A 15,237-nucleotide genomic window follows, 5' to 3' on the forward strand; every position below is an offset into this window, starting at 1 on the left:
TATTATTTTTCATAAAGTCTGCTGCCTCAGGTTTTACGATGGCAATTTGCATATACTCCAGAACGTCATGAAGAGTAATCAGATGAATTGCAATTCATTTCATAGTCCCTCTTTGCCATGACAATGAACTTTATCCCCAAAACAACATTTCCACTGCATTTCAGTCATGCCAAAAAAGGATCAGTTGACATCAGGTCAGTGATTCTCTCGTGAACACAAGTGAGAGTGTTGATGAGGACACTGCTGGAGATCACTCTGCCATACTGATTGAGTTAGAATAACAGACTGGAAGCTTTAAATTGAGGGTGGTGCTTGAAATCATTGTTCTTCCTCTGTTAACCATGGTAAACATGTGTAGTCATCATTGCTTTGCACAAAAAGGGCTTCTCAAGCAAGGATATTACTGCTAGTAAGATTGCACCTAAATCAACCATTTATTGGATCATCAAGAACTTCAAGGAGAGAGGTTCAATAGTTGTGAAAAAGGCTTCAGGGTGCCCAAGCATGACCAGCAAGCGTCAGGACCATCTCCTAAATTTAATTCAGCTGCAGGATCGGGGCACCAGCAGTGTAGAGCTTGATCATGAATGGCAGCAAGCAGGTGTGAGTGCATCTGCACGCACAGTGAGGCGAAGACTTTTGGAGGATCGTCTGGTGTTAAGAAGGCCAGCAAAGAAGCCACTTCTCTCCTGGAAAAACATCAGCGACAGACTGATATTCTGCAAAAGGTACAGGGATTGGGCTGCTGAGGCCTGGGGTAAAGTCATTTTCTCTGATGAATCCCATTTCAGATTGTTTGGGGCATCTGGAAAAACTCTTGTCTGGAGAAGGAAAAGTGAGCACTACCATCAGTCCTGTGTCATGCCAAGAGTAAAGCATCCTGAGACCATTCATGTGTGGGGTTGCTTCTCAGCCAAGGGAGTGGGCTCACTCACAATTTTGCCTAAGAACACAGCCATAAATAAAGAATGGTACCAAAACATCCTCCAAGAGCAACTTCTTCCAACCATCCAAGAACAATTTGGTGACGAACAATGCCTTTTCCAGCATGATGGAGCACTTTGCCATAAAGCAAAAGTGATAACTACATGGCTCGGGGATCAAAACATCAAAAGTTTGGATCCATGGCCAAGAAACTCCCCAGACCTTAATCCCATTGAGAACTTGTGGTCAATTCTCAAGAACGGGTGGACAAACAAAAACCCGCAAATTCTGACAAACTCCAAGCATTGATTAGGCAAGATAGGGCAACCATCAGTAATATGTGATTGACAACATGCCAGGACGAATTGCAGAGGTCTTCAAAAAGAAGGGTCAACACTGCAAATATTGACTCTTTGCATAAACTTAATGTAATTGTCAATTTTACTTCAGTATTACATAGCAACATCTGACAAAAAGGTCTAAAAATAATGAAGCAGCAAACTTTGTGAAAACCAATACTTGTGTAATTCTCAAAACTTTTGGCCATGACTGTAGATTAAAAACTAAAAAACAGCACTTTGGGATACATAAAAAAGGAAACAGCTGCATAGGATGCAACCATCATTTTATTGGTGCATAAGTAACTTGTTAGAGCACACCTTGAATATAGGGTTTTGGTCATGTGACTACAAGAAAGACATAGCAGAAGTTCACATGGTTTTAAAGCATAAGAGTACTCAAACTATGGAACTTTTTACAAGTGATGATGCACATTTCATTATATAATTTAAACAATGGATTTATTATCTTTGTTATCTTCAGCTATGATTATAAGGCGGGCATTGATTTAGGGGAGTAATCACCTTGCCACTTAACGGGGTCAGGAAGCAACCCCCCCACCACCCCCCCCCCCACAGTGAGGATAAATCGGCAGCTGTCTGGTGGATATTATTTTGTTTTGGCTTCTTCCAGATCAACACAACTAGACCATATAAGAATATGTTTATAGATTTCTGCTTTTTTTCAACCTTGCCATATAATTTTTCGCATGTGGTCTCCAAACAATTAATTATGTGACCTCTGGGGGCAACTGATTCTGCCAGGGGCATCTTAGAAAAAGGAGTGACTACTTATATAATCCATTATTGTCTGTTTTTTATTTGTAATAAAGAGAAAAGCTTTATAGCTGTTTTTATAATATGACATAGCGGTCTATTTATGATCTACCGCAAAATTGACATATACATTATCATCTTTTATTGCCACAATAAGGGATAAAGTACCGGGCCATTATCAAAAAAGTCATGCCAGAACAGTGCATACGATAAGGGGCTGTAACGACAATGACACTGTTTCATTTACAACTCCAGATTACGCCATCAGAGTCAAGCTCTTGAAATGCAAGCTTTTTGGAGCTTGATAAATTTGCCAGACCACAGCCCCCATTGAGAATTATAGGGACTGCAGTACTGTGCGTTACTTTGCTTAATGCAGGAGACATCTCTGATATCTCTTGCGTTAGGCTTTTGGTAAATTGTTAGATACATGAATATGCCTAAACCATGTGGAAACGGCTGTTTGATAAATAGGCCCCATAATAGAGTATGTTGTGATCACCAGTGGCATGAATTTCCTAATAATTCCATTTTCTAATGAAATCCATGGTGTAAGAAAATATAATGTGAAAAATGTCAAAGTGAGTTAACACTTTTTATAGCAACTATTTCCTGTTATCAATATTGAGCTGCACATAGCATTCATTGTGAGTGCTGTGTACAGTGACTATGTGGCTAGGAACCGCTACTGCAGTGGAACTTGAGGCATAGACAAGTGAGTTTCAGGTATGCAGCTGCATGCTCTATAATAAGCGAAAGTTTATTTAACTCAACTGAGCACAAATCCCACCCAGCATGTATAGCTGTATGTAACAATTCTCTATTTTCCATATATAGATGAGAGGAATTGCCTTTCTGGACAACTGGAGGATGTACACAGAACCTAAGATTTAATTAAATGCTTTTCTATACGAGTTATATAGTCATGCAAATGGGCCAAGAGGGCAACTAATTTTACACAGAAAGGTATTTTCAAATCATTGATGTCTAATTACAAGAGTCACATAAGTGGTATGTTTAGGCTTTCACAGCAGTTTCACCTGCAGGAATACCTTGTAACTCATAACTAGAATAAAAAATTTATTAAAATATTTATACTTCTGGGACACAAAAGAAAGAGGTCACTGGTATAGTAAAGGGATCATAAAATGTCATTCACTTCTAATAACATGGAGAAATAAAATGTAATACAAAAAAATGTGTTTAATTACAACTTTCAGAAACTTTACATGCAATTTTATGCCCTCGCTAATCAAAGATACACTATGTATCTTAACTGAGTATAAAGAACACTTTCCCCACTGTTGTATTAGACTTAAAGAAGAACTTAGGGCAAAATAATATTACAATTGAACGTCCCACTCCTCCAGTTACTAAAACCATGGGTCCAATAGAATGACCGATGTAGTCTTGTAGACCACTGACCACAGGGTACCACCCCCTGTAACTCAGAGGCAAGCAGAGGATTTTGGAGCAGGGATGTGAAATGTAAAATATACAGTAGAATGGGAGCGTTAACATTGTCAGACATAGGACACCTGGGTGCCATTCCTCCTTTACTTTTACTAAAGTTTAGAATATTTTATATATGCATACCTTAACAGAATACAATATACAGTCCTATATGCATGAATCCTGTCTCCAAACTGCATATGGAGAATTTTGAATCCATGAGGATATGAAAGCAGGATGTTGGAAAGGACAGATAACGGGGAAAGGAAATAAGGGAAGCAAATATGAAGCATGGCATCGAAAGGCAAGATCTACATGTGAGGCACTGGGAGCATGCAAAAGGCTAACAAAGGAGACAAATGTGAGTCCACATCAAGACAGAGAGCAGTGAGTAGAACATGAGACTTTGTAGAAACTTCAAGAAAGACATGGGGTGCACAAGGAAGGACAGAGAAGAGGCAAAGGGATAAGGCAGCTAAGGATAGGTACAAATTAGAAATCAGACAGATGAGACAATGGTTTGCAAACATAAGGACATGGGAGATAATGGGTGGTGGTGGGGACTAAATGAGTAGAGGTAAAAATAAGAAGAAACAGAGGGGAGCACAATGTCATCCCAATGGAGGATTATTCACAGTCCCACCAGATTGGAAAAGAGCACAGAACGTGCACTACACTGTAGAAAAGTAATTGCTGGAAACACAGTAAGGCCAGACAAATAATAAAAATGATCACAAAGAACACCTTATGGACCAGTCCGAGGGATCCACCTGCTACTGCAGTAGATTCCAACAATCCCTTACATTCCATGAAAAATGGTTTTTACACCTCGACACTGCTTTCGAAAAGGATGGTACCAGCCGATAAAGACAGTCCAGAAATTCTAGTAGCCTACTTTGTGACAGGTTACTAACACTTTTACTGCTTCTCATTCAGGGAACTTCAGCAAGCACTTTAAGGAGCCTGAACACTAATAATGCTGACTCAGATGCTGCCTGGAAACTAGACAGCACAGGTCACTAGCAGCTCCTGCAAATGCAAATCAGTGACAGTACAAAGAAGGGGGTAAATAATAATGGGGCTATTGGAGAGCTATCACATGATAGCTGTTTGAGTGAACTCCTCAGAAGAAGCAGACACTATTATTATTTCATAAAAGACCTTATGAAAAAGTACCTTGGTAATCTTTTCAAAAAAAGGCACAGGAGTATTATGATAACTGACCAAATTTTCATGAAGTCTCATGCTCATCACATTCTACAGGGTCCAGAATGCTCTAGCAGTCAGTCACCAGCATGCTGGCACATGTAGTTTCATCTACTTTCCCTTTCTGGCACCCACCGCAGCATAACTACAAGAAAGAAGCCTAGTGCTATTCAGCATGGGAATAGCTGTTTGTAAGGAGGGTGCAGTTTTTTGTGAGCCCCATTCCCACAGGAATTTCAGCCTCATGCTGAGTAATTCACATTATGGTAGAAGGACCTCACGCTGTCAGTCTACCTGTTATAATGTGACTAGCCCACCCTGGCAAAGACAGGTTCTGGTTACTGCTTTTACAATAGAACTCCACACATTTTCTTTCTTGCTTTGTTGGTAATCATCCCAAATTATAGCACATTTTTATTTATTATTTATTTATTTATATCTAATTTTAAAACAGTAAAGATATGTGCTGATGCTGTCATCATCATCAGCATGTTTCTTTGCACCTGGCAGAGATACAGATAAGATATCTTGAAATGTGCAAGCACCCGATCTGCCTCTTCATATGTAAAGAGCAGCAAGTGTAAGTTTCTTTAAACTCAGAATATTTTCCAAAACAAAGCACATTTTTAGATGCCTCTGTTGGATGTACATCCAAATCTAAATCAAGCTTATTTATAAAAAGAGTCCCAATCACGGCAATAAGGCTGAGTTATTATCGCCACTTATTGAGATCATAAAAATCAGTTATTGATACAATTTAACAAAAAAAAAAAAAGATATATTGTTGTGCAGCTTAGCAGTACTCAGATGCTCCAGCAATACTGACCTGGGGGTAAATGTATGAAGCTCTGGGTTCTTCAACACCCGCGAGTTCGGCGTCTTCAGCGCTTAAATTTAAAGCGGCGCTGCCTTGTAAAGGGAAACTTCCCTTTACAAGGCAGCGCCGCTTTAAATTTAAGCTTCATACATTTACCCCCTGGAGTGATAACTGTTACGATACTGCTTCAGTGGGACAGTCTTTGCAAAACAAATGTTAAAAAAATAGCTAAAATTTAAAAAAAAAAAAATTTAAAAACTTTTACTAATTTCTAAAATTTCTAATTTTACTAATTTCAAAGAATAAATGGTGATAACAGATTAAATAGTGTAATAGAATACTATAAATGTTGTAAATTAACTGAAAACTCTGAGCTGTAAATATTTTGGGGTTGATGCAGAGTTGGATGTATGCCAGTTTGTGTAGTGCAAAATTTGTACTGCACATGTCCACAAAGGGAACACATGCATATGTGCATATACAAACTTGCGCACATCTGACGCTTGCCAACTTTGAAACCATGTGCCAGGAGTATTAGAGAGTGTGGTGACACCAAAATTGCGTCACTAAACCCCACCTCCACCAAGGTCCAGGAGAATGTCTACTCTTCTGGGCGATTAGGCAAGTATACGCTTGCACCCCCTTACAACTGGAAGAAGAGACAGCGAGGGAAGCGGTGGTATACAGTGAAGTACAGTAGGGCATGTTCACGCAAATGAGGCTGATATAAATCACCATGGAAGCACATATATGCCGGTTAGGAGCTGTATCCTGCACCTGCTAGGTGGCAGTTGCAAAAACACACTGCTGACAATGGCGACTGACAATATTACCTATTCGCTTCTGATTGGATTGCAGATCAGATTCACCTCTGATAAAACTCCTTTTTGCAGGCAGATTGAGTTCTATACAGGTATATTTGCACTTGGTGTAAACCTGGTGCATATGCGTGCAATGCAGAGCCTGGAAGCAGCTGGTGATAGATGCGGCTCAGTGTATGTACGCAAATACTTTATTTTTGTTTGTGCCTTTTTTTTTTTCATACCATTAATTGTACCCAATTTGTGTCCAGCTCTGCATCAGGTCCCTTGTGTACCTTCCCTTTAGCATATATTTTCATAAGCCTTTACTCAACAAACATTAGCAGACAGAATTTCAGAATTTTTTTTAATGGGAGTAACATCCTTCACATGAGAAAGAAATGACTCCAGAAAATTGCTGCTCCTTATCTGTGCACTATTCTGCAAAAGAAATAAATCAAAATAAATCATCCTTGGGTCATGGTCACTACTATGTGAATCACTTATATAAACAGGAGAGTTATAAACAGTTTTAACTATGGTGGTTAAAAATAAAGCATATCTAAAAATAGACTCTGTAGTATCCAGCAAAAGATATAGGTCATCTGGGAAGAAATTAGGAGACAAAGGACTGACCTTGTTGAATCAGTGTTTTGCAGTATGTTTGTCGGCTGATGCCTCTTTTACATTTGCCCACGTTTTAGCCACAGACAGAAAATAAAGTCAAGCCTGTGATTTCCCGGATCTGAGCTTCTGTTTGAATGACATCATAATCATGTGAGTTTGTGAAGAAGGCGAGAATCCCTTAGTGTAATAGAGAATCAGGGCAAATAGAGCCCCCATTGTTTAGTGCTTGTTTATTGGGTAATTACTGGGATGAGTCTTGGACTGGAAAGAGCTGAGCATCAACACATGAGTGGGTGTAGAGAATCACTGACATGGTTTGACAGAATATCTACAAATGTTTCAGTCAGTCTTATAGGTGGGCTAAGCCTTTTATGAATATATCTGCGTACTCCGCCATAAAGGTCAAACCTCTTTGGTGTCTTTCACATATTGATTTTATTGCGCATTTTATATTTTTTAAATTGCAAGATAGGGCTGCAGACAGGAAGCATACTGCCACTTCTCCCTTTACATATAGTAAACATACACCAGGGGAAAACTTTATTAGGTACACCTGCCTTTTCTATGTAATTGTCAGTGACAACAGATTATGTGCAGACAATGCTATTAAAGAATGTAGGCAGGTACCAATGGAGTGCATGTGAAATTTACAGAGAATGAGCAAGGCAAAAGTTTTAAGTGACTTTAAATACAGCATATATATGAATGTACCATTTCTTTCCAGTAAACGGACACTTGGGGCCACATTCTGATGAGGTGCCAAAAATTAGCATCTTTCTGGTGACACCTAACACATATAATCGGTGGTAGAAGTTGAAATTTAGAAGTGGCGCTATGGATAATGTAAGTTAATAGAATGTGATGGTTTTACAATGAAAGCAGTAGAAGTGGTGTTAGGACATATCACTGCATACCAGCCCAATGCGACCAGTGCATATAATGATACAATTCCAGATTTATGTAATTTAGTGAGTTTAGTAAGATTGTTGTACTATATATTTCCATGAATATACTAACCTATTGTTAGCACGTGCTGATATCAATAGTGGTAATTACCATCTATCCTATCTGTCATTATCTACTGTTATGGGAATACAGGCTGATCACTTGTATATATTTGAAAATTATTGTGCTAATAGCCTGTCACCGATCAATATAGTCTATAGTTTAGACGTAAGGCCCTCTCATGAGAATCTCGGTCGTCCGAATCAGGGACTTTGAGTTCCCAGTATAGTAAGGAAATGAGACCTTTGGTAGAAGATCGCCAGAGCGAAAGCGCTTCGAAAAAGGTCAACGGTCTACGACCTAGAGTTAATTTATTGGTAGAGTAAAAATTTCTTAATTGCAGGTATTGGAAAAAATATGTGTTTGGGGTATTAAGTTTTGTTTTTAATTCATCAAATGAGGGAAACGAGATGTCTTTGGTGATATCATTGAGGTAGCGTATGTCTTTTCGTTTCCAGTGTTCAAAAGATGAAGCTATACACCCTGGTGGAAATTTGGGGTTATCAAATATTCTCCTTAAACACTTTTAATTAGAAAATGAGTAACACAATATAGAAATTAAAATCAGTATAGGAGATAAAACATATACAGATACACAATATTTTCAATACTTTACTTCAATATATGTTGGCATCCACATTGTACAAGATAAGAAAAGGCTGCCTAGATATGTGTAGACAATAATGAAAATAGGATTTGAAGAATTTGACTATTGCATGGACAAACAATTCTGAGAACAAAGCCTGAAATATGGGACTGTCTTAGGAAAACAGAAATGGTTGAAAACTATTTACAACAGAATGGCCTATTTTAAAAACACTTCCCATGAATAAAGTGCATGTCCTTAACTTGTTACATTTAGAGATAAGTTTATCTTAGTGACATGGAAACTGCAGTGTTCCTTTTTCAGCACCCAATGTGTAATGTAACTGGTGAAAAAAGGAGACAGTTAAATTCCAGCTAGAAAAAACTACTGCCATTAAAGGTCCTTTCGGAAGCGCTAAAGTGCAGTGCAAATGCTGTTTTCTGATGTCATGCCTTTATTATAGCACAAATGGTTTATATGAAGAATTAGATGGCATCTGCGGGGATGCAAAATTACCAACTTTTGATGGGTGGAGCAGGTGGATTGCGTTCATTCCTTGTTGAGTGTGCTAACTTATGCACCCACATGCAAAAATGAGAATTTTGCATAATGAGATACTTTAAATGGCATCAAGGGGTGGAGACAGAGCATTTAGGTGGCGGCCCCTGTTTTGTGGGGGGCCAATAAAGCATTTTCATCATTGCAAAACAACATACATTTTACAGATACTGAAATGGCCCCGGTAATCAGGAGATGTCCTATATCAGGTGCACTTTTTTTTGGAAAAATGCATTCCATGAAATACACAGTATAGGTATATGTAAAAAGGAATGCACATCTTGTGGAAATACTTGGAAAGACTAAAGTAACTCTAACCCATACCTTACCCTAATCCTCCAATACAAACAAATCCCACGTTATTACAAAAATTCAAAAGTGTTAATCCCCTTCCTCCAAAACTAAGCCTAAACGTGTTACTAGTCCTAAATATATTACATTTCCACTGACTTTGGCAGGCAGTTACATTATGGAGTACAGTTGTCTGTCTCCTGAGTTTTAGAAATGCCCCGCAGGTGTGCACGGTACCAGGTTCTGGAAACTGCATCCCTGAAGGGGCTGGAAAGTTATTGTCCTGCATGCCAACTTTCATGTAACTCCGTCATAATAAATGTTACCTATATCGTCTGCACAAAGACTATTATATGCGAGTTTAAAATCAGAGAGATGAGTCACAACAAAGCATAACACAAACACACCCAAGACTCTCACTCAACTAGACCTTCCTGGTTAAATAATTATGCAGCCTAACAGGGTCAGAACAAATGTATATCTAAGGAAATCCACAACTATTCATGTGATACATGTGTGTGCAAGTAACTAGGTCACGTTTTAGCATTAATAGCTTCATCTCGCCACACAATACATGACAATATAAACATGCAAACTTGAAGAGACCTCACAATGCTCTGAGGCAAATAAATGTATATTGTAACTGAAAGCATTATTTGTCACACAAGCTTTTATATAATAAAAAAACAGCACACACACATAGACTAATGTCTATGTTTAAACATAAGATCCAAAAATGCAACACAAAAGCCTATTGCATTATAGTCGTATCTAAATTTCCTAGGTTCCCTGACCTATTGTCTGAAGCATAGGAACAACCTCACTCCTGTAAATGTGCTACTGATTCTCAAGCCTGCAGATCACTTTTATGCAACAAAGAAAATCTGCTTACCATCCTCGTTATGTGAATAGCATATAAACAGTGCTAGATTATTTACTGTGACAAGCATTGGACACAGATTGTTAATATAAAATCGTGTAATTGCAAAAAACTCACACACTCACAGCATCTTTGTGACAAGCAGCTCTACGTAGGGCCTGGAGAAACCATTCTTGGAAGGACAAATAAGGTAGCAGGAAGTTGCTGGATTTGCTTCCAGTGAGAGAACAAATGCAGACGCTGCTTGCAAGGAAAAGCAGTGATTGGCTAGCAGTTTCTGCACATCCAGCAGCAGATAAATCCGAGCTATCAGCGTTATTTTCAGCACACACTGAACCATTTCAGGAGCATTCACAAGATAAACTACTATAAAGCTATTGCAACACCTGAACGCTAATGTTAGATTTTATGTTATGATAATGACTGTTGAATAGTGTGTTTTATGTAACATAAATAATATATAGGGTTATATAGGGTTAACATAGTACAGACAATACAGTGCTCTACCCCAAAATATTGTGAAAATTGATTCTCTGCAGTAGCCAAAAACAATATGCTATTATAAAGTCTTCAAGCTGAACTCTGTATTGAAAGACAATGAATGTTAGTTCCACATATTGCAATAAATATTAAGCTTACCAACCCACTCCAAGGGGCATATTCAGTTGTCCGCGGGATTGCCGAAAATCCCGCGGTCCGCGCAGGATTACCGTTATTACGGTAATCCTGCGCGGAAAAACCGTTAATACGTCAGGGAGCTGCGAGCTGAAATCCAGCGAGAGATTACCGTATTAACGGTAATAGTTTTTCCGCGCTGGAACCCGTGGACAACTGAATACCCCCCCAAATGTCTATAAATCTATATTTATATATACATACAGTACACAAACTCCTGCAGAAATCTAGGGGGTCTATTTAAAAAACATCTGCAATAACCTAGATTTTCTATAACAGCTTATATTAGAGATAGAAAATCTAATATTGATTCTCACTCACCGGCGGTACTGGCTGGCAGAGGTGAGAGGTATGGTACCGATACGCCACCCAGTGTAGTGTCCCTCGCACATGTGCACAGGAACTGGAGACCGGACTTGGGCTTCTAATTCCAGATCTGCCAAGTTAATAATAATAATTAAAAATTAAAATAATATATATATATGTATATATATATATATACAAGTTAACCCGTGCATGATACTCATGCATTCTAGTCATGCATTCTAGTCAAATCAAGCTACTTAAGGTGTCATGCATTTGGCCCTAGCCCAGGCCTCCTCAGGGGTGCTGCAGCTTGTTTTTTTTGTTTTTTTCACACACGCCACTAGGCATTTATATAGTAGATATATATATATATATATATATATATATATATATATATATATATAATATATATATATATATATATATATTTTAAAGATATAAAAATAAGTAGTTTAAATTTAAGCCAGAGAAAATGCTTTATTTAAATAAATAACAAATTTTCTCTATGTAAAGACCCTAGAATCTGCTAGATAGGGAGTTGCCCTATCTCTGACAAAAGCACCCGTTTTGCAGGAGAAATGGAGTTTCTCCCTTTAACAAATATTCCGCTAGGTCTGTTAACTAGCCCTTTTATAGTAATTAAGAGGTTTCAGTCATACATGTGATTAAAATGAAACATCTTTTTAAATGTTATGCACAGCTGCCAAAATTTTACCATCCTTTCAATGGACCTTTTGCTGTTGTCCAAGTTCAAATATACAGATCCTAAACAATGCACCCCTTGTGATAACAAGACCCATTGGACATTAAGCCAACACATTACAGTCAAAAACCTTCTTTCTTTTTAAGAGCACAGTATGCCAGTGTGCATATACTTACACACAATTACACATGTACTAAAGTCTAGTCCTCTTAGTGCTTGTCTGGCAAACAAGGACAAATGCATCAAAGCCGTGTGCATTGTGTCTTATGGCCAAGTATGCATGGAAAAAATGATTCTTATTATTATTTGCAAAAGCATAAAGTAACACATCTACACCATAAATTCAAAGGAGGAAAGTGAGACAGCAAACAGAAGGCAACCAATATTATATTTTGTGTACAGTGCATTGCACTGATGGCACTTAAGTAAAAGCAATCACAGAACAAGTCAGTATATTTTTAATGGCAATGGCCAGAGGTTTTGTAAGTTTAGGCACACATGCTCTGCTTTCCCTACACCTATGGTTCCTAGCCAGTGTGTTGGGACAATATTTTAAGTCTTAGAATATGTCTAAATGTTTCACAAGATTATGGGCTAGATTTACTAAACTGCGGGTTTGAAAAAGTGGAGATGTTGCCTATAGCAACCAATCAGATTCTAGTTATCATTTATAGAATCTGATTGGTTGCCATAGGCAACATTTCCACTTTTTCAAACCCGCAGTTTAGTAAATATACCCCTATAGGTGAGATTGGTGAATATCACACTAGACGAAAAATTGAAATTTGAAATATATTTTAATATTCATTAATATTTTTAAAATCAAAATCAAAATAAATAGTTAAAATCTGTCTTGGTTTCTTGGACATTTTTATGATTCCAGTTTAGATTGTTCAAAGTGCTTTAACAAATGTGCTTCATGAAAGAGTTCTATAGAGTACTTTCCATTGCTTCTGGAATTTCCCTGAGCACTAGACAGACTCAATAATAATATTGTAAGGCTACAGGCTTTACAGCTCAACTGAGACAGACTGATTGGTTCCTATCAAGTAGTGCTCCTCTGTAGGATCCACATGCTGCATAAGCAAAGAGCTTAAGGGGCCTATTTATCAAGCCTTAAACCATGCAGAAATTGCTTTTTCGGCATGGTATAAGCATTTCTAAATATAGTGGCAGGGGAAATTACTGCACAATACTCTACTCCCAACTGTCCCAATTTTAGGGCGCTGTCCCACTGTCTGGCCCAGGGAAATATCTGTCCCACAAGTGAGAATGTTGGGGGAAGGGAGGTATGTAAAGGGCAGTCTAGCGATTTACATTGCTAGGAGCCTTCTGGGGGCGTGTTCACTCCTCTGTCGTCCCATGACCACGTCTGTTGTCATCTTCGGATATCTCTCCGGCAGCTTTCGTGCTCTCCCCTGTTTTGATTAGTGGAATTGACCCTTACATGCGCAGTAAAGACTTCAGGTCAGAACCCGGAGTTGTCATTAGAACAAAGTGATCACCAGGACAGCTTCTTATTGGATGTGCTGTTCCGACATGATTTAATGGTAAATTGCTCCATAAAGTCATCTGCAATGGCAGATAATACCTATCAGGGCAAACCATGTTTAACAGGCCCCAAAGTTAAACACTAATTACAAATGTTTGGGATAAGCTAATTTTCTTATTTATTTTAATGTTTATGTCTCAGGGTTTGTATTAATGGGCACTTCCTATATCCCAGTTGTACATTCTACCAGAGATGCATTCACTGCCGTTGAAAAGCAGTTAAAATATAGTTAATTTAACCCCGATGAGGTGCGAGCAACAAATAAGCGAAGATCATTACCTAAACATCACGCAGAAATGTAACACATGATGCTACTATGGAAACTCAAGGCCAACTGAATCGCCCCCTGAATGTCAGGAAGGACTCTTCAATCTCTATTCTATCATAGAGTTCACAGCATGAGCATGTACTATATTTATAACATCTATGTGGCCCACCATGGACAGTACTGATCTAGAAACAGCACTGATAAATAATCTTAATGCCTACGATATTTTACAGCACTTTAGTAAATAGCCCTAGCACATGTACATGGATGAATGTAAAAGTATTTTGTTTAATTATTTAGTAATCCACTCAGTAGCAAGAATTAGTGCTGGCACTGATTTACATGGCAAATGCCATGTACACATATTTCTCCTTAAAGCTCCAATGATAGTGCTGAGAGAGTAGAGATGCACCATGTTAATATTTTGAGTGGAATCTGAGGCTTAGTTTATATGACCTGGCTGTGAATAGAGACACCCAGCCTGCCAGCCACTCACGTGCCCTAAACAAAGTAAACAGGTCACATCACAAAGGAATGCTGTCCTCACCCTGAACTTCATATACTGAAATGTTAGCGGAATTGCATAAGGTGCCAAAAATTAAGCTCAGTATGCAATATTGACATTAACAGAGAAAAAAACAATGCAATGTAACATAAAAGTATTTGCGAACCTTGCACATAAAATAAATAAGGTCTTATTAAACAGTAAATAAGATTTCTGTACCTTTCTGTCTATAGGTTCACAGCGTATTAAGAAATTTTCTTTTGTACATACAATCTAGATTGATTGTACATGCAATGCTTCAAGCTGGATTTCACAAATAAAAACATTTTAATTAAATCAAGCTAACACAAATACTATTCTGAACATTAATTAAAAATGTATATAGGCTGGGGACGCCATGTAAGGCTTTTTTGTGTCCTCAACTCGAAAGAGTCTGAAATATATATCTTTATTTTATACATCTTGTTATTGTAATACATACCTGCCTACTCTCTCGGAATGTCCGGGAGACTCCAGAATTTCTGATAGTCCTCCCGGACTCACGGGAGAGCAGACAAATCTCCCGGATCCCGGGCAGCTATGTAAAATTAAATGGAGGGGGCGGGGCTTAGTGACGTTGTGCATGTGTCACCGAGGCCTCGCCCCGTTTTTATTGGTTCAAAATCTTGACGACAGTTTGGGGCTAATGATGCGATTCTTTGAGAACGACCCCATACACCCACCTGCCCCCCAGACCTCCTGGGAAACAATTTGCCAATGTTGGCAAGTATGTTATAATATGGTTGCAAACACATGTTTATAAAAAGCATTTGTTCCTTCTCATAAAAAAATTGGGACCTAAGCTTACATGGCCAGATACAGTGGGCCTGATTCATTAAGGAAAGTAAAGCAAAAAAACTTTGCACCTTGGCAAAACCATGTTGCATTGGAGGGAGAGGTAAATTTAAAAAGTGATGGCAGATTAATA

At 38.3% G+C, this 15,237-nt stretch overlaps 1 protein-coding gene across 4 annotated transcripts in view; it reads right to left on the reverse strand.

The window, feature by feature from the left end:
- Positions 1 to 15,237, reverse strand: part of GNG7 (G protein subunit gamma 7) — a 59,613-nt gene that overhangs the window by 19,237 nt on the left and 25,139 nt on the right. The window contains exon 2 of one of the 4 annotated variants that reach the window (XM_075205405.1): positions 11,258 to 11,372. The exons of 1 other annotated variant lie outside the window; for it this stretch is intronic. The gene's annotated coding sequence lies outside the window, so the exon portion shown is untranslated. Of the gene's footprint in view, positions 1 to 10,378; positions 10,509 to 11,257; positions 11,373 to 15,237 lie in introns of those variants that run through there. 2 more of the 4 variants (XM_075205398.1, XM_075205412.1) reach the window with 2 other exon arrangements.

This window comes from Mixophyes fleayi, chromosome 1 (genome assembly GCF_038048845.1).
Source record: "Mixophyes fleayi isolate aMixFle1 chromosome 1, aMixFle1.hap1, whole genome shotgun sequence".
Taxonomy (NCBI): Eukaryota; Metazoa; Chordata; class Amphibia; order Anura; family Limnodynastidae; genus Mixophyes; species Mixophyes fleayi.